This window comes from Silurus meridionalis, chromosome 4, assembly GCF_014805685.1.
Source record: "Silurus meridionalis isolate SWU-2019-XX chromosome 4, ASM1480568v1, whole genome shotgun sequence".
Lineage (NCBI taxonomy): Eukaryota > Metazoa > Chordata > Actinopteri > Siluriformes > Siluridae > Silurus > Silurus meridionalis.
In genome coordinates this window covers 3,828,098-3,847,181 of record NC_060887.1, presented here as the reverse complement: position 1 = coordinate 3,847,181, position 19,084 = coordinate 3,828,098, and the positions used below count along the sequence as shown (strand labels likewise).

General features: G+C 37.9%; 2 protein-coding genes and 1 pseudogene across 2 annotated transcripts in view; 1 reads left to right on the top strand and 2 right to left on the bottom strand.

Annotated features, from left to right (window-relative positions):
* Positions 1-19,084, top strand: part of LOC124384578 (zinc finger protein 850-like) — a 1,373,244-nt gene that overhangs the window by 553,856 nt on the left and 800,304 nt on the right. The window lies entirely within an intron of this gene.
* LOC124384668 overlaps positions 1-19,084 on the bottom strand; it is a 920,651-nt pseudogene that overhangs the window by 111,065 nt on the left and 790,502 nt on the right.
* LOC124384657 (leucine-rich repeat flightless-interacting protein 1-like) overlaps positions 1-19,084 on the bottom strand; it is a 794,289-nt gene that overhangs the window by 663,064 nt on the left and 112,141 nt on the right. The gene's annotated exons all lie outside the window — the stretch shown is intronic.

Below are 19,084 nucleotides of genomic sequence, written 5' to 3'. Positions count from 1 at the left end.
GTACACTTGCAGCAAGTTTCTGCTCTCAGAAAATGACCTTTAAATAAAAGTGCTTCATTGTTCATTCACCAGTGAGACCAGAGCGTTGATGATAAAAGAACACAGCTGTTCTGTTTATATTATGGGATACAGACAGTGCTTGTTATTTCTCATGGTTTTCTACATGAGAGTGATGTAAAGCTCATGTTTTTGCTTTCTGTATCTCCTCACTCACTCCTACAGGTGGTAATGCACAATGGACGGTCCAAAGGCTTTGGATTTGTCTGATATTCCTCTCTGGATGAAGACACTAATGCCATCAGAGAGTTGAATGGAAAGCTGGTGAGCAGGAGGTCACTGTGTATCACTATGGCTGAGCAGTGGACAGGGAGCAGCCGCCACACCAAGCCCTACCTCCATCCATCCAGGAACATGCAGTGGTTTCATCTACAGCGTAAGTCATACTGTCCTCATAATGTCCTACAAAACTTTACTAAACACACACTGTGTACCGGTCAAACACACACATTATGTAAAGTAACACATCTCTGGTTTTCTCTTTCAGGTCATCGTGCTGTCGTTCTGCTCCACTGAATTCATCATTTTATTTATTTTGCTTTTATTTATTATTTCTTTCTCTTTTTTACAGAAATAGTTTTATTACTGTAAATAAATATGTAAATAACTAACAGTAATGAAGGTGTTTCATTATTGATCATTCATAAAATTCCCTCTTAATACATGAGAACTTTCATTAGAACTGAAAGAGACGGTGCTGTGAAAAGAGAACAGTAATAACAGAGTTGTGTTCGTGAAAACCCTGGAAACAGATCATGTAAATACACTACTCTGACGCTGACACCATTTATTTAATGGATGAATAAAATTGATCTGAAATAAATTCAAATATTTAAGCTGTAATACTGCACTGTATTTAACTTATTATTATTATTATTATCATTATTATTATTATTATTATTATTATATATTGTTATAATTTTAAATGTATTGATAGATTTTATTTTGAAACTTTATATTTTGATGTTTTATTTCAGTTAATACATTTTTTATTGTATTTAATTTGTTCTAATCTCTAATATACACTAAAAGCCTTTATATTTATAAATGTGTATTTAAATCACAGATATTAAAAAATTAATAATATGTAAAAAGATCTAATATCTACCAAAAGAATCACTCAGTGTTGATTTAAAATGTTTGGACATTTATTCCAGCTCATAAATCCTATAAAACATGCAGCATTAAACATGAACTTCCAGCAGATGAACATCTCATAATACTGTCTGGAAGTGAGAAATGTACAGGTTGTTTTTACTCCATACACATGAACTTACTTTGATCAGAAACACAATCATACTCCAAATCAATTAATCAATAAAGTCAATAAAAGAATCCCAAACTGCTGTGTGTCTTGTCCTCGCTATTAATGACGTCATTAGAGCTCCACTACTTCTAATTACCTGCTGTGACAGTGAGCTCTAATACACATCACACTGCCACCTACTGGTCATTTATGATTCTGCAACATTCATAGAGTCACTCCGGTCAACTTCCGGTTCTCAACTCGGATTCACTCGCTTTATACACAGTTTACAGCCGTTTTTATCTTATTTATGACTGTAATATCGCTCTTCTCTCAGGAACAACAGAAAAGCTGTGAAGACATGATATTTTATCCGCTCTTTACCTCTGTAATGTGCGCATGCGCATAGTGTCAGGTTAAAGAGATCGGGTTACGTCACAGACGGAGGGCGGGCATCTGCCTGTGACGTCACAGTAAGGCAACGTCTATAATTGGAAACGCGTCTCTGTTTCTCTCATTTCCGAGGTTTTTGCTTGTGAGTAAAGAGGCATAAACATGGAGCTCTTCAGAAGGTTGAGAGAGTTTTTTCAAACCAGAAGATCGAAGAAAACTAAGCAGATTGCTGAAATGAAGGAGAAGCTGGAACACATGGAGAAAGTAGAGAAAGACTTGGATGCATTTTCTCTTCTAATGTTAGAGAAGATAACAGAAGAGAAAGAAGAGAAAGCCATTCTGCTACAGACGGTGCAAAAGCTGGAGGCTACTTTGGCTTCAGAGCGAAAGCAGCAGGAACAGGACATAACTGAGAGAAGCCAGAGCTGGATGAGAGAACAAAAACAACTGGAGGAACGTGTTGCTCAGCTTGAGTTTATTTTGGAGCAGACCACCATGGAGCTCCAGTCTTCCTTGAAAATCAATGAGGAACTGGAGAAAACTGTAGAATGTGAGAGAGAGCTGGACAAGAGAACAAACGAAAGTGGAGAAACATGTTGCTCAGCTTGAGGTCACTTTGGAACAGACCACCATGGAGCTCCAGTCTTCCCTGAAAATCCATGAGGAACTGGAGAAAACTGTAGAATGTGAGAGAGAGAGCTGGAAGAGAGAACAAAAACAACTGGAGGAACATGTTGCTCAGCTTAAGCTCACTTTGGAACAGACCACCATGGAGCTCCAGGATACTCAGAATCACTGTGAGAAAGTAAAAAATAGTGCAGAGCAGGAGAGAGATCATTTGATCAGAGAGAAAGAGCGACTGGAGGAACGTGTTGCTCAGTTTGAGCCCACGTTGGATTTTAAAGAAAAACAGGAGGATGAAAGAGAGAAAACTAAACTTGACATAGAGGAGAGGAACAATTTACAGCTTCAGACCAACAGGGGGCTCCAGGATACCCAGAATCTCTGTGAGGAAGAAAAGAAGACTTCAGAGAATAAAACAGATCATTATATGAGAGTCCGAGAGCGATGGGAGGAAATTGTTGCTCAGCTGAGACAAGAAAACATTCAAAAGAAAAGGAGAAATAGAAAAAAAAGAAGACGACAAGAGAAACAGAGAGTCTGAACATGCCTTTTTCCTCTTTCTGTTTCTCTTATGGCTATTTATGATAGTTTTACACTTATAGTCAATAGTATAAAGCTGAGTGTAAAGCTATTGTATCTTGTAGATCGCCCTCGCCTTTTGATCATTTTTATTTCTGTCTTGTCAAATCTTTTTTCATCTTTTTAAATCTTGATTTTAATCTTTTACTACAAAGAGTCACAATAAACACTATTAACAACCATTATTTTTGTCTTCCTTACAAACGGTGTATGACCTCCTCATGGATTCTTCCACTTAGTTTATATCGCTCTTGTGGGGCAGGGGGCTGTGGCTCGGGGTCATAATGCTGAGGGGGAGGGAGGTCAGGAGGGAGAGGGAAACTGGTCCTCAGTGCCACATTGTGCAAAACACCACACACCCTGATAATCTTACACACTTTTTCCGGGTGGTATAGAAGTCTTCCACCTGAGACATCCAGAGCTCCACATCTGCATTTCTGGAGGTGAGGAGCGTCTGAGGGTGAAGCTCTGTCACCTGTCATATTATAGACTACATCAGGACAATGTTTACAATTTCTACATATTGTTAAAGTCACCAAGAAGCCAGTCTTCACGTCCTGCAGCTGCATAGATCACATAGATCCAGGAGCACAGCTGTAGGAATCTAAATCTTATTATTCAGTCATCATCATGGGCCGAGAAATCATCATGGTCCCTGGAGACTCTTTCTCTCCTTAATCTTCCATTGGCGTAATCCTCCAGCAGTGCCATCATGCAGCATTACACACGGGGGTCACCACAGCATTTATATGTTTACAGTAATTACACTGATCATTAACACCTTGGCAAAATCAGCATGAATTAGTGGCATCATCACCAGTGATACAATTTGAAGATGAAAATGTGACATGTGAACACGTTTTTTCATGCCAGTTTTGTCATGAACATCATTATAGTTAGGACTGAAAATGAGAACATAAAGAGAGTAACGACTGTGTGAGAGCGTAATGGCTGCATTTCCAGATTTATTGAAGGAAAATATGTCGTTATTTACACTGTGTTCTGCAGTTATCTAATGGTAGGGGATTTGATGTTCTCCTGTATTCCATGCAGTCGGGAATCTCCTCCTCCTGCGCTCCGTAGTGGAATGTGATGGTGAGACGCTGATTACAAATTTAGAGTGAATTTTTATTTAACATTTGAGTTGGATTTTATAAGAAGGTGTTTATGAAACAACTATCACTCAGTACAAACCCAAATAACCTGCAGGATTTCATCTTCATGATCACAACACTTCAAACAAAACATCTACAGTACATACAGGATTCAGGGCCATTTTTCAATATTTTTATTGTATTTAATTTGTGTCGGTTTATGTTCTAATCTCTAATATACACTAAAAGCCTTTATATTTATAAATGTGTATTTAAATCACAGATATTAAAAAATTAATAATATGTAAAAAGATCTAATATCTACCAAAAAAATCACTCAGTGTTGATTTAAAATGTTTGGACATTTATTCCAGCTCATAAATCCTATAAAACATGCAGCATTAAACATGAACTTCCAGCAGATGAACATCTCATAATACTGTCTGGAAGTGAGAAATGTACAGGTTGTTTTTACTCCATACACATGAACTTACTTTGATCAGAAACACAATCATACTCCAAATCAATTAATCAATAAAGTCAATAAAAGAATCCCAAACTGCTGTGTGTCTTGTCCTCGCTATTAATGACGTCATTAGAGCTCCACTACTTCTAATGACCTGCTGTGACAGTGAGCTCTAATACACATCACACTGCCACCTACTGGTCATTTATGATTCTGCAACATTCATAGAGTCACTCCGGTCAACTTCCGGTTCTCAACTCGGATTCACTCGCTTTATACACAGTTTACAGCCGTTTTTATCTTATTTATGACTGTAATATCGCTCTTCTCTCAGGAACAACAGAAAAGCTGTGAAGACATGATATTTTATCCGCTCTTTACCTCTGTAATGTGCGCATGCGCATAGTGTCAGGTTAAGAGAGACCGGGTTACGTCACAGACGGAGGGCGGGCATCTGCCTGTGACGTCACAGTAAGGCAACGTCTATAATTGGGAACGCGTCTCTGTTTCTCTCATTTCCAAGGTTTTTGCTTGTGAGTAAAGAGGCATAAACATGGAGCTCTTCAGAAGGTTGAGAGAGTTTTTTCAAACCAGAAGATCAAGAAAACTAAGCAGATTGCTGAAATGAAGGAGAAGCTGGAACACATGGAGAAAGTAGAGAAAGACTTGGATGCATTTTCTCTTCTAATGATAGAGAAGATAACAGAAGAGAAAGAAGAGAAAGCCATTCTGCTACAGACGGTGCAAAAGCTGGAGGCTACTTTGGCTTCTGAGCGAAAGCAGCAGGAACAGGACATAACTGAGAGAAGCCAGAGCTGGGCGAGAGAACAAAAACAACTGGAGGAACGTGTTGCTCAGCTTGAGGTCACTTTGGAACAGACCACCATGGAGCTCCAGTCTTCCTTGAAAATCAATGAGGAACTGAGAAAACTGTAGAATGTGAGAGAGAGCTGGACAAGAGAACAAACGAAAGTGGAGAAACATGTTGCTCAGCTTAAGCTCACTTTGGAACAGACCACCATGGAGCTCCAGTCTTCCTTGAAAATCAATGAGGAACTGAGAAAACTGTAGAATGTGAGAGAGAGCTGGACAAGAGAACAAACGAAAGTGGAGAAACATGTTGCTCAGCTTGAGGTCACTTTGGAACAGACCACCATGGAGCTCCAGTCTTCCTGAAAATCAATGAGGAACTGGAGAAAACTGTAAAATGTGAGAGAGAGCTGGACAAGAGAACAAACGAAAGTGGAGAAACATGTTGCTCAGCTTGAGGTCACTTTGGAACAGACCACCATGGAGCTCCAGTCTTCCTGAAAATCAATGAGGAACTGAGAAAACTGTAGAATGTGAGAGAGAGCTGGACAAGAGAACAAACGAAAGTGGAGAAACATGTTGCTCAGCTTAAGCTCACTTTGGAACAGACCACCATGGAGCTCCAGTCTTCCTGAAAATCCATGAGGAACTGGAGAAAACTGTAGAATGTGAGAGAGAGCTGGACAAGAGAACAAACGAAAGTGGAGAAACATGTTGCTCAGCTTGAGGTCACTTTGGAACAGACCACCATGGAGCTCCAGTCTTCCTGAAAATCAATGAGGAACTGGAGAAAACTGTAAAATGTGAGAGAGAGCTGGACAAGAGAACAAACGAAAGTGGAGAAACATGTTGCTCAGCTTGAGGTCACTTTGGAACAGACCACCATGGAGCTCCAGTCTTCCTGAAAATCAATGAGGAACTGAGAAAACTGTAGAATGTGAGAGAGAGCTGGACAAGAGAACAAACGAAAGTGGAGAAACATGTTGCTCAGCTTAAGCTCACTTTGGAACAGACCACCATGGAGCTCCAGTCTTCCTGAAAATCAATGAGGAACTGAGAAAACTGTAGAATGTGAGAGAGAGCTGGACAAGAGAACAAACGAAAGTGGAGAAACATGTTGCTCAGCTTAAGCTCACTTTGGAACAGACCACCATGGAGCTCCAGGATACTCAGAATCACTGTGAGAAAATAAAAATAGTGCAGAGCAGGAGAGAGATCATTTGATCAGAGAGAAAGAGCGACTGGAGGAACGTGTTGCTCAGCTTAAGCTCACTTTGGAACAGACCACCATGGAGCTCCAGGATACTCAGAATCACTGTGAGAAAATAAAAATAGTGCAGAGCAGGAGAGAGATCATTTGATCAGAGAGAAAGAGCGACTGGAGGAACGTGTTGCTCAGCTTAAGCTCACTTTGGAACAGACCACCATGGAGCTCCAGTCTTCCTGAAAATCCATGAGGAACTGGAGAAAACTGTAAAATGTGAGAGAGAGCTGGACAAGAGAACAAACGAAAGTGGAGAAACATGTTGCTCAGCTTGAGGTCACTTTGGAACAGACCACCATGGAGCTCCAGTCTTCCTGAAAATCCATGAGGAACTGGAGAAAACTGTAAAATGTGAGAGAGAGAGCTGGAGGAGAGAACAAAACGACTGGAGGAACATGTTGCTCAGCTTAAGCTCACTTTGGAACAGACCACCATGGAGCTCCAGGATACTCAGAATCACTGTGAGAAAATAAAAATAGTGCAGAGCAGGAGAGAGATCATTTGATCAGAGAGAAAGAGCGACTGGAGGAACGTGTTGCTCAGTTTGAGCCCACGTTGGATTTTAAAGAAAAACAGGAGGATGAAAGAGAGAAAACTAAACTTGACATAGAGGAGAGGAACAACTTACAGCTTCAGACCAACAGGGGGCTCCAGGATACCCAGAATCTCTGTGAGGAAGAAAAGAAGACTTCAGAGAATAAAACAGATCATTATATGAGAGTCCGAGAGCGATGGGAGGAAATTGTTGCTCAGCTGAGACAAGAAAACATTCAAAAGAAAAGGAGAAATAGAAAAAGAAGACGACAAGAGAAACAGAGAGTCTGAACATGCCTTTTCCTCTTTCTGTTTCTCTTATGGCTATTTATGATAGTTTTACACTTATAGTCAATAGTATAAAGCTGAGTGTAAAGCTATTGTATCTTGTAGATCGTCTCGTCTTTTGATCATTTTTTATTTCTGTCTTGTCAAATCTTTTTTTAAATCTTGATTTTAATCTTTTTAAATCTTGATTTTAATCTTTTACTACAAAGAGTCACAATAAACACTATTAACAACCATTATTTTTGTCTTCCTTACAAACGCTGTATGACCTCCTCATGGATTCTTCCACTTAGTTTATATCGCTCTTGTGGGGCAGGGGGCTGTGGCTCGGGGTCATAATGCTGAGGGGGAGGGAGGTCAGGAGGGAGAGGGAAACTGGTCCTCAGTGCCACATTGTGCAAAACACCACACACCCTGATAATCTTACACACTTTTTCCGGGTGGTATAGAAGTCTTCCACCTGAGACATCCAGAGCTCCACATCTGCATTTCTGGAGGTGAGGAGCGTCTGAGGGGTGAAGCCTCTGTCACCTGTCATATTATAGACTACATCAGGACAATGTTTACAATTTCTACATGTTGTTAAAGTCACCAAGAAGCCAGTCATCACTTCCTGCAGCTGCATAGATCACATAGATCCAGGAGCACAGCTGTAGGAATCTAAATCAACTTATTATTCAGTCATCATCATGGGCCGAGAAATCATCATGGTCCCTGGAGACTCTTTCTCTCCTTAATCTTCCATTGGCGTAATCCTCCAGCAGTGCCATCATGCAGCATTAAACACGGGGGTCACCACAGCATTTATATGTTTACAGTAATTACACTGATCATTAACACCTTGGCAAAATCAGCATGAATTAGTGGCATCATCACCAGTGATACAATTTGAAGATGAAAATGTGACATGTGAACACGTTTCTTCATGCCAGTTTTGTCATGAACATCATTATAGTTAGGACTGAAAATGAGAACATAAAGAGAGTAACGACTGTGTGAGAGCGTAATGGCTGCATTTCCAGATTTATTGAAGGAAAATATGTCGTTATTTACACTGTGTTCTGCAGTTATCTAATGGTAGGGATTTGATGTTCTCCTGTATTCCATGCAGTCGGGCATCTCCTCCTCCTGCGCTCCCGTAGTGGAATGTGATGGTGAGACGCCGCTGATTACAAATTTAGAGTGAATTTTTATTTAACATTTGAGTTGGATTTTATAAGAAGGTGTTTATGAAACAACTATCACTCAGTACAAACCCAAATAACCTGCAGGATTTCATCTTCATGATCACAACACTTCAAACAAAACATCTACAGTACATACAGGATTCAGGGCCATTTTCAATATTTATATGTTACAGTAATTTTGTATTATTTATATTAGGAGTCTTTAATGACTCTGTGCATATGTTTAAAAAATGACCATGTTACTGTGTGTACAATGATACTAATTGTGTTCATGTATTACAAACACTTTATTAGAGCACCTATATATTCATATACACTGTGTGTGTGTGTGTGTGTGTGTGTGTGTGTGTGTGTGTGTGTGTGTGTGTGTGTGTGATTATTTGTACAAAGAGTTCCGTCTCATCACTTTCATTATTTTAGATCAAACATGTGCACTACTACTATCAGGTCAAATACAATGTCCTCGTAGGAAAAAAACACCAAAAACAAAGTGTCCAAAAACTTACGACCACCAGGCTGAAATAGTCCATGCAGAAACAAAACAGAGTAAGAACAGGAGTTTTGAGGGTTGGGATTTGGACTGTAGTTTATGTTAACAGTCTGCTACACTGACTCAGGACTACAGTTTGTATCTGATCATCACTTCACCTCAACATCATTTAGCTGTAATAAATGGACATTCAGTGAAACCCAGATGAGGATGGGTTCCCTCTGGTTCCTCTAAAGGTTTCTTCCTTATGCCGTCTCGGGGAGTTTGTTCTTGCTGCAGTCGCCACCGGCTTTTTCATCAGAGACAAACTTACACATAAAGAACATCATATTTATTTGTATCATCACATTATCTGTGTGAGAAATGCTCTATTTGTGCGTAATAAAATGTAATCTGAGAGAGAGCGAGAGACGGGGGGGGCTGGGTGACGTCACAGGAGGAGCTCGGGGCGTGTTTGTGTGACATCACAGTAGAGATGTCTATAAGTCAGAATGTGTCTTTGTTTCTCATTTCTCAGGTTTGTGCAGTTTTAGGAAAATAAGGGGAAAAATGTAGAGGTGTCATGAGTATGAACTGGAAGAGATATTCGAGGTGGAAAATAGAGACGCATATGAGGACCAATAGTCACTCCAGAAAACAGATATATGCCATTGACGGTAAAAAGTGGTGACCACGTACACCAGGCAAAGTGTGTCGGCCGGAAGGAAAAGATAGGAAAATATAATGTAAAATAAAAATAGTAAAATAAGCAAACAGCATGCAGGCAACTTGCCTTAACTATACTCAAACAGCATATGCACATATTTTCAAAACACAAGTAGAAACGTAGGTGAAAAAAATCATATAAAAATATATATAAATATAAAAAGGAGAAGAGTAATAGGTTAATAGGCACAACACATCGTCAGATAATAAAGAACGTAGGAGAATAGTTGCAAGAATTTGTATAAGAGGTACACTGTCCAAAACACACAGGAAGTAAGCATGAGAGAGCATGAGCTTAAGATGCAGGCAGGATGAGAGTAAGACAGGAAATGTTATATAAAGAAGTATTATGGCATAAGAAATATATTTTAAGAAGATTTTAAGTAAAACTAAGTAAAAGACGAGAGCTATGAAAATTAGGAAAAGCATTTGGAGAAAAGTGCTGATGTGTTAAAACAAAAAAAAAGCCCTGGTTTGTAAAACTAGTAAAAAACATATACAAAGTCTACACAAAACAAAACAAAGGATGATTTGCAGACATAGGAAAAAAAACCCAGACGAGATTTTTAGAAAAGTGCACGATCAGGGGATGTTTTTTAAGACAAGGTCTCCATCAAGAGATATTTTTTGTACATGTAAATTAGATTCGTATGGAGGTGAACGAGGCCTCCTGGATATGGGTGGAATTTTACTAAGAATAGGTAGAAACTTACCAGAAAACTCGTGAGCAAAAGGTGGGATATGCAAAGCCCCATAAAATCAATGATGTACGTAAATTGTGAGGGAGGAGATATTAGACACAATATGTACATTTTACTAGGTGTGAGATATAAAAAATAAGGATTGTTTATATCAAATTCGCACTCGCATGTGAAAGCTGGCGGGTGTCATTGCTGTCAGGATGATTCTCTCCCGAGAGCTCCATGGGACGGGTCTGAAGTGACTGCAATAAAGCTGATTTTCTCCTTCTCATTCGTGACTGGAAGATGTCTTCATTTGGTTTGTTATGTATTATTTAAAGTTTTTGTAACTTATTGGTAAATGATTAGTGAACAGCTAAAACTAATTTGAGTATTGAGCCACAATTGTTATGTCTATTTGGACATGGGGTCTGAGTTACGAGACCCTGACCACTGTACTGTAACTCAGTGTCAGGATGTTACTGATCTTCTTATCGCCTCGGCATCATGGTGGAGTCTCCTGTCATCAGAGAGTCTTTACCATGAGGTGCCGTGTAGAACATCCAGTGGTCAGTATGAGAGAATTGAATAACAGAATATAAGATTTTTTTCTCCAAAGTTTAAATAACATTGGATTTTTTTCCATTTGATGAATTTTAACTTCATTCATTTTTCATTCATGTATTTTTGCTCTTGTTGTGAAGTGAAGTTTGTGTCATTGCTGCTACACTGTGCATCTGAACGATCACGACTCAAATCTCACAATAAACTTTAGGGTTTTATCACATTTTCTACTTTCATTCATCTGATTGTCTCCCCAGTGTCCAACTGCTCCATGGCTTTGTGTATCAGTCACCTCACAACTATAGCAAAGAGTTTTTATTATTGAGCGAGTAAATTCCAAGTGATTCAGTGCTTATGCTCAGAGACTGACCTGATTTTTTTCAACTACTGCTGAATGTTTGTTTACATTCACAATATTCATTATTATATGCACATTATATTCCACATGGATCGTGCAGTACAGTGTACAAGTTGTTAATAACATTCTTGTGTATGTTTCTATTTTCTTTATAGTGATTAATCTGTAGGATAAATCATATAAATGTGGAAATCTTCATATAATAATCATAAAATGTATAATTTTAGAATATAAAAGTATGTTTAAATGTAGACCTTTAGGTACTAAAGCACCCTATTGCAATAAAGTATTATTATAAATTATAATATATCATTATTATTATTATTATTATTATTATTATTATTATTATTATTAATATTATAATGACAAACTGTGTTTATAAAATTAATTTAAAATAAGGCTGTAATACTGCACTGTATTTAACTGTCTGAACCAGATTTATTCTAGTTTTAAACATATTGATAGTCATTTTTATTTATTTTTTGTTGTATTTTGATGTTTTTCAATTTCACTTAAGTAAATTATGACTTTATGTTTTTAATTTATTACCCAGTAAAAGCCTTGATATTTATAAATGTGTATTTAAAACACAGATATTTAAAAAAGAATAATACATCAAAAGATCTAATATCTACCAAACTACAAAAATCACTCAGTGTTGAATTGAGGTTTTTGGACATTTATTCCAGCTCATAAATCCTATAAAACATGCAGCATTAAACATGAACTTCCAGCAGATGAACATCTCATAATACTGTCTGGAAGTGAGAAATGTACAGGTTGTTTTTACTCCATACACATGAACTTACTTTGATCAGAAACACAATCATACTCCAAATCAATTAATCAATAAAGTCAATAAAAGAATCCCAAACTGCTGTGTGTCTTGTCCTCGCTATTAATGACGTCATTAGAGCTCCACTACTTCTAATTACCTGCTGTGACAGTGAGCTCTAATACACATCACACTGCCACCTACTGGTCATTTATGATTCTGCAACATTCATAGAGTCACTCCGGTCAACTTCCGGTTCTCAACTCGGATTCACTCGCTTTATACACAGTTTACAGCCGTTTTTATCTTATTTATGACTGTAATATCACTATTCTCTCAGAAACAACAGAAAAGCTGTGAAGACATGATATTTTATCCGCTCTTTACCTCTTTAATGTGCACATGCGCATAGTGTCAGGTTAAGAGAGACCGGGTTACGTCACAGACGAAGGGCGGGGCATCTCTCTGTGACGTCACAGTAAGGCAACCTCTATAATTGGGAACTCTCTGTTTCTCTCATTTCCGAGGTTTTTGCTTGTGAGTAAAGAGGCATAAACATGGAGCTCTTCAGAAGGTTGAGAGATTTTTCTCCAAAGTTTAAATAACATTGGATTTTTTTCCATTTGATGAATTTTAAGTTCATTCATTTTTCATTCATGTATTTTTGCTCTTGTTGTGAAGTGAAGTTTGTGTCATTGCTGCTACACTGTGCATCTGAACGATCACGACTCAAATCTCACAATAAACTTTAGGGTTTTATCACATTTTCTACTTTCATTCATCTGATTGTCTCCCCAGTGTCCAACTGCTCCATGGCTTTGTGTATCAGTCACCTCACAACTATAGCAAAGAGTTTTTATTATTGAGCGAGTAAATTCCAAGTGATTCAGTGCTTATGCTCAGAGACTGACCTGATTTTTTTCAACTACTGCTGAATGTTTGTTTACATTCACAATATTCAATATTATATGCACATTATATTCCACATGGATCGTGCAGTACAGTGTACAAGTTGTTAATAACATTCTTGTGTATGTTTCTATTTTCTTTATAGTGATTAATCTGTAGGATAAATCATATAAATGTGGAAATCTTCATATAATAATCATAAAATGTATAATTTTAGAATATAAAAGTATGTTTAAATGTAGACCTTTAGGTACTAAAGCACCCTATTGCAATAAAGTATTATTATATAATATAATATAATATATTATTATTATTATTATTATTATTATTATTATTATTATTATTATTATTATTATTATTAATATTATAATGGCAAACTGTGTTTATAAAATTAATTTAAAATAAGGCTGTAATACTGCACTGTATTTAACTGTCTGAACCAGATTTATTCTAGTTTTAAACATATTGATAGTCATTTTATTTATTTTTTGTTGTATTTTGATGTTTTTCAATTTCACTAAAGTAAATTATGACTTTATGTTTTTAATTTATTACCCAGTAAAAGCCTTGATATTTATAAATGTGTATTTAAAACACAGATATTTAAAAAATAATAATACATCAAAAGATCTAATATCTACCAAACTACAAAAATCACTCAGTGTTGAATTGAGGTTTTTGGACATTTATTCCAGCTCATAAATCCTATAAAACATGCAGCATTAAACATGAACTTCCAGCAGATGAACATCTCATAATACTGTCTGGAAGTGAGAAATGTACAGGTTGTTTTTACTCCATACACATGAACTTACTTTGATCAGAAACACAATCATACTCCAAATCAATTAATCAATAAAGTCAATAAAAGAATCCCAAACTGCTGTGTGTCTTGTCCTCGCTATTAATGACGTCATTAGAGCTCCACTACTTCTAATTACCTGCTGTGACAGTGAGCTCTAATACACATCACACTGCCACCTACTGGTCATTTATGATTCTGCAACATTCATGGAGTCACTCCGGTCAACTTCCGGTTCTCAACTCGGATTCACTCGCTTTATACACAGTTTACAGCCGTTTTTATCTTATTTATGACTGTAATATCACTCTTCTCTCAGAAACAACAGAAAAGCTGTGAAGACATGACATTTTATCCGCTCTTTACCTCTTTAATGTGCAAATGCGCATAGTGTCAGGTTAAGAGAGACCGGGTTACGTCACAGACGAAGGGCGGGGCATCTCTCTGTGACGTCACAGTAAGGCAACCTCTATAATTGGGAACGCTCTCTGTTTCTCTCATTTCCGAGGTTTTTGCTTGTGAGTAAAGAGGCATAAACATGGAGCTCTTCAGAAGGTTGAGAGAGATTTTTCAAAGCAGAAGAAAGAAGAAAACTAAGCAGATTGCTGAAATGAAGGAGAAGCTGGAACACATGGAGAAAGTAGAGAAAGACTTGGATGCATTTTCTTCTCGAATGATAGAGAAGATAACAGAAGAGAGAGAAGAGAAAGCCATTCTGCTACAGACGGTGCAAAAGCTGGAGGCTACTTTGGCTTCTGAGCGAAAGCAGCAGGAACAGGACATAACTGAGAGAAGCCAGAGCTGGGCGAGAGAACAAAAACAACTGGAGGAACGTGTTGCTCAGCTTGAGTTTATTTTGGAACAGACCACCATGGAGCTCCAGTCTTCCTTGAAAATCAATAAGGAACTGGAAAAAACTGTAGAAGGTGAGAGAGAGAGCTGGACGAGAGAACAAAAGAAAGTGGAGGAACATGTTATTAAGCTTGAGCTCACTTTGGATCAGACCACCATGGAGCTCCAGTCTTCCTGAAAATCCATGAGGAACTGGAGAAAACCATAGAATGTGAGAGAGAGCTGGACGAGAAAGAAAAAGAAAGTGGAGGAACATGTTGCTCAGCTTGAGGTCACTTAGAACAGACCACCATGGAGCTCCAGGATACTCAGAATCACTGTGAGAAAGTAAAAAATAGTGCAGAGCAGGAGAGAGATCATTTGATCAGGGACAGAGAGCGACTGGAGGAATGTGTTGATCAGTTTGAGCCCACGTTGGATTTTAAAGAAAACAAGAGGACGAAGAGAGAAAACTAAACTTGACATAGAGGAGAGGAACAACTTACAGCTTCAGATCAACAGGGGGCTCCAGGATACCCAGAATCTCTGTGAGGAAGAAAAGAAGACTTCAGAGAATAAAACAGATCATTATATGAGAGTCCGAGAGCGATGGGAGGAAATTGTTGCTCAGCTGAGACAAGAAAACATTCAAAAGAAAAGGAGAAATAGAAAAAAAAGAAGACGACAAGAGAAACAGAGAGTCTGAACACTTACTACAGCGAGACACAATAAACACTATTAAATAAATAAAGATTTTGAATTTCAATCATGTCTAATGTCTCTTCATCACAGAGAGCATTCAATGATGGTATTTTTTTTCTTGAAATCCACTTTAGTAAAGTCAGTGATGTTTGATGTCCTTAAAGAAAAGGAATTTGACAGAAACTGAAGTTGAGGTATTTTCTTGCAGCTTTAGTGCTTTGTTCATTTTGTCCACTGTAGTCTACTGAAAAGCACAGTTTAATACAGTGTGCTCATGTGTGTATCAGTGTTCTGATTTAATCAACTGAATAGTCGGTGTAGGTCACAAGAGTGTGTGTGTGTGTGTGTGTGTGTGTGTGTGTGTGTGTGTTATTACCCATAAGGCAGTGGTTTTTAACCTTTTTTGAGGCGTGATTTATTGTTTACATGAAGAAAACACAGTGCATGTAGGGGTACGGCCATGGGCGTAAATTTTAATTTAACAGTAGGGGGGACAATGAATATAAAATTTCTCATAAGCAATTTTTGAAGGGGGACACAAATAATACAGTCAAATTGTACTTACAGTATAAAGACACAGTGTCCCCACAGTGAAAAACTTTGTTTCTATCATTATCATTGTAGCATGGAGACTGCATCAGTTACAATGGTAATTCAAAGCTCTTTACATAAATAAAGTAAAACTATCATAAAAAAAAATAATCACAACAATAAAAACAAGGAATTAAAAAAAGGGTTTAACATTTTATTTACAAATGAAGACATTTAAGAACAGAATAGAAACTGATTATAAAAATACAGTGGGTCAGTTCAGATGTAGCACAGTGATCATTTAGTAAATGCACAGATAAACAATATGCTAATTGTGTGTTAATGTTAACATTATACCAAGTCGTCCCAAATAAAACACTGCATGTGAAACGGCTTTGGTGTGTTAGTGTCAGTGCACTATGCTACAAGCTATTGTAAACAAGCTAACGTTCACTAGATAAGTGATATTTTAATCTCTAATAGAGCAGATTCATGGAAAATTACATCCGAAATCAGCATTTTTGCCACAACTAATTTATGAATGAGTCTGCATCAACTACATTAAAGAGAATCGCTTTATTTAAAGTGAATAAAATCCTTTAGTTAATGGAGTTGAACATTAATTGAGTTGCAGACACACACCTGACTCGTGTGTGTAGAGAAGGTGAGATGAACTGGGAAAGCAGGCAGTGGGTCAAACCACTGTGAGGAAGGAGAGGGGGGAACTCAACTGTTTCTAAATGCAGTTTTGCGTTGTGTTTATTTTACTTAAACAATTATTTTAGGTATACATACATATATTTTTCATATAATAGATAATACATATAATAGAGAGTGCGATTTTAAAAAAAAATGTTTTGGGGGATTCAGGATTTACCCCCGTGGGTGGTCAGAATGTTCCTACTCTGTTCCTGGGTTAGTTTCAGGGGTTCACCTCAGTCAGCTTCATCTGGTCATTTATGATTCTACAACATTCATATAGTCCCTCGGGTCAACTTCCGGATTGTGCGTAATCTTCCCTCTGTAATCTGTACATGCGCAGTGTGTGTGTGTGTGTGTGTGTGTGTGTGTGTGTGTGTGTGTGTGTGAGAGAGAGAGATAAAAAGAAAGAGAGAGAGAGAAATAAAGTGAGTGCCATGATGATGTCACAGGCAGAGGGCGGGGCATCTAGGTGTGATGTCACAGTGTGACACGTCTATATAATTCAAAGCGTGCTTTTGTTTCTCATTTGTGAATTTAACAAGTGTAAGTAAAGAGACACTAAAATTGACAACCACCAAACAAACAAACAGCAGCAAGAAGCAGCAGCGATTAGCAGCAACTAAAAAAACATTACAAATCCTCTTCTATTGAACATTTCTTCATACAGGTACCTGGTAAGTCGTCTAAATAATTATGGCAGAATATTGTAGATTATTTAGTAGAAGACTCGAAAAGTACAAAGTCATTATTTAGCGACATTAGCATGGGTAACTAGCCGGCTAGCTAAGATTAGCTTTTATAGTTTAACTTTTTATATTAATCCAACAAATGTACCTAATAATTAGTATAGAATCTATTAGATACAATGAAGTAGCTTAATTTAACCTATTTATCCCATATTTTAATCAAACTCATGTAACCTGTTTACTCCAAGTATAATTAACATAATATACTAATAAATAGAGTAGAATAGGGTCAGACTGGGACTACAATTTTAATAATCCTTGCAGCCGTGGCATGTTTTATCTGTTGTGGAATTCCTTGTCATTGTTTAGACAATACGTACAGCTCCCAGTGTATAAAATTACAGGTGAAGAGTCTTCTACAGAAAACATCTCCACAGATATGGATCAAAACATCTATGTGGATTTGGATGGAGGGATTATGGCCCTAGTCAATGAGAAAAAAATGACTGTAACAAACGTTTCCTTATAACTAAAAGCACTAAACCCTTTCTATGCTTTAATTCTGATCCTTTGATTATATCGTATATAAATCATGTTGTTGTTGTGTGTATTTTATGCTGTGTGCAGGAACATGGCAGCTGGTGAACAAAGGTGGCCTTTGCAAGGTATGCGTCTGCATCAACACACGTGTGCGCACATCAAAGCATGTGCTGAGGGGTATCGCTTCGACTTTGACACCTTTAGAGCTCCCTGCAATGCTTGTTATTTACTTGTTCTTCAAAAGCACTGCCTGTGGTGCCTGGAGCAGCCCACCTGTCCTTTAGGTAAACAGTGCCATAATTTACCCCGTAAATGGTTCAGGTTTCCACCAAAAAAGGACGAATTCGTTTGGAAAAATGATGCGGACCCGTTCAGACCGGTGATGGACATTCTGCACCACGCTGACATGTTCTCCCCAAATGGAATGTGGCTAGATTCCATCCAGAACTCTGTCTATGATCTTCCTGCAGGACTTCAGCTGATCACCCGTATCTTTCATGTGCGTAGGGCTATTACCCTTGTCCAATCGTTTCGAGTTCCTGCCAGCTCGCTGGGTGCTCCGAGCACTCACAGTTTTCTCTTCACGGACTTCGTCATGCAAAGCACCTTTGTAACGTACTACACCATCACCTTCTGTGGCTATGTTCTATGGACAACTGAACCAGCGAAACATCGTGATTGGAATTGTCGTCCTATCCTTTGTCGCAAATGTCACACAATCGGAACAGACTCAATGGTATTCTCATCGAGTCTTCACGGTGTTGATTTGAGGATTCACAGTGCGGTGTGGTCTGCACTGCAGTCTCACAGTTCTATATCTGCTCTTTTGCCGGACTGGATCAGAAGACTATCACCCATTCCAGTAAAAAAAAAGGCAAGTGAGTCTGGACATCAAGGACAGGAACTGAAAGCTAAACCTCTCCATGTCCAATAATAATTAATAAAATCAATAAAAATCTAAAATATGAAATCACTTGTTTATTGAAGTGTTCGACATCATTTAAATCCTGATTCTAAATCAGTGTTTCTCAACTGGAGGATGCTTTTAAACTAAATAATTAAAATCCACATGATAAACTTTTGGGAAAATGTGACAAAAGTAAAATTGCACAATTTTTAAAAGATGAAGTTAAACCATGATTTTTGTCTTTCTTTTAAACACCGTATGACCTCCTCATGGATTCTTGCATCTTGTTTATATCCCTCTTGTGGGGCAGGGGGCTGTGGCTCGGGGTCATAATGCTGAGGGTGGGGGAGGTCAGGAGGG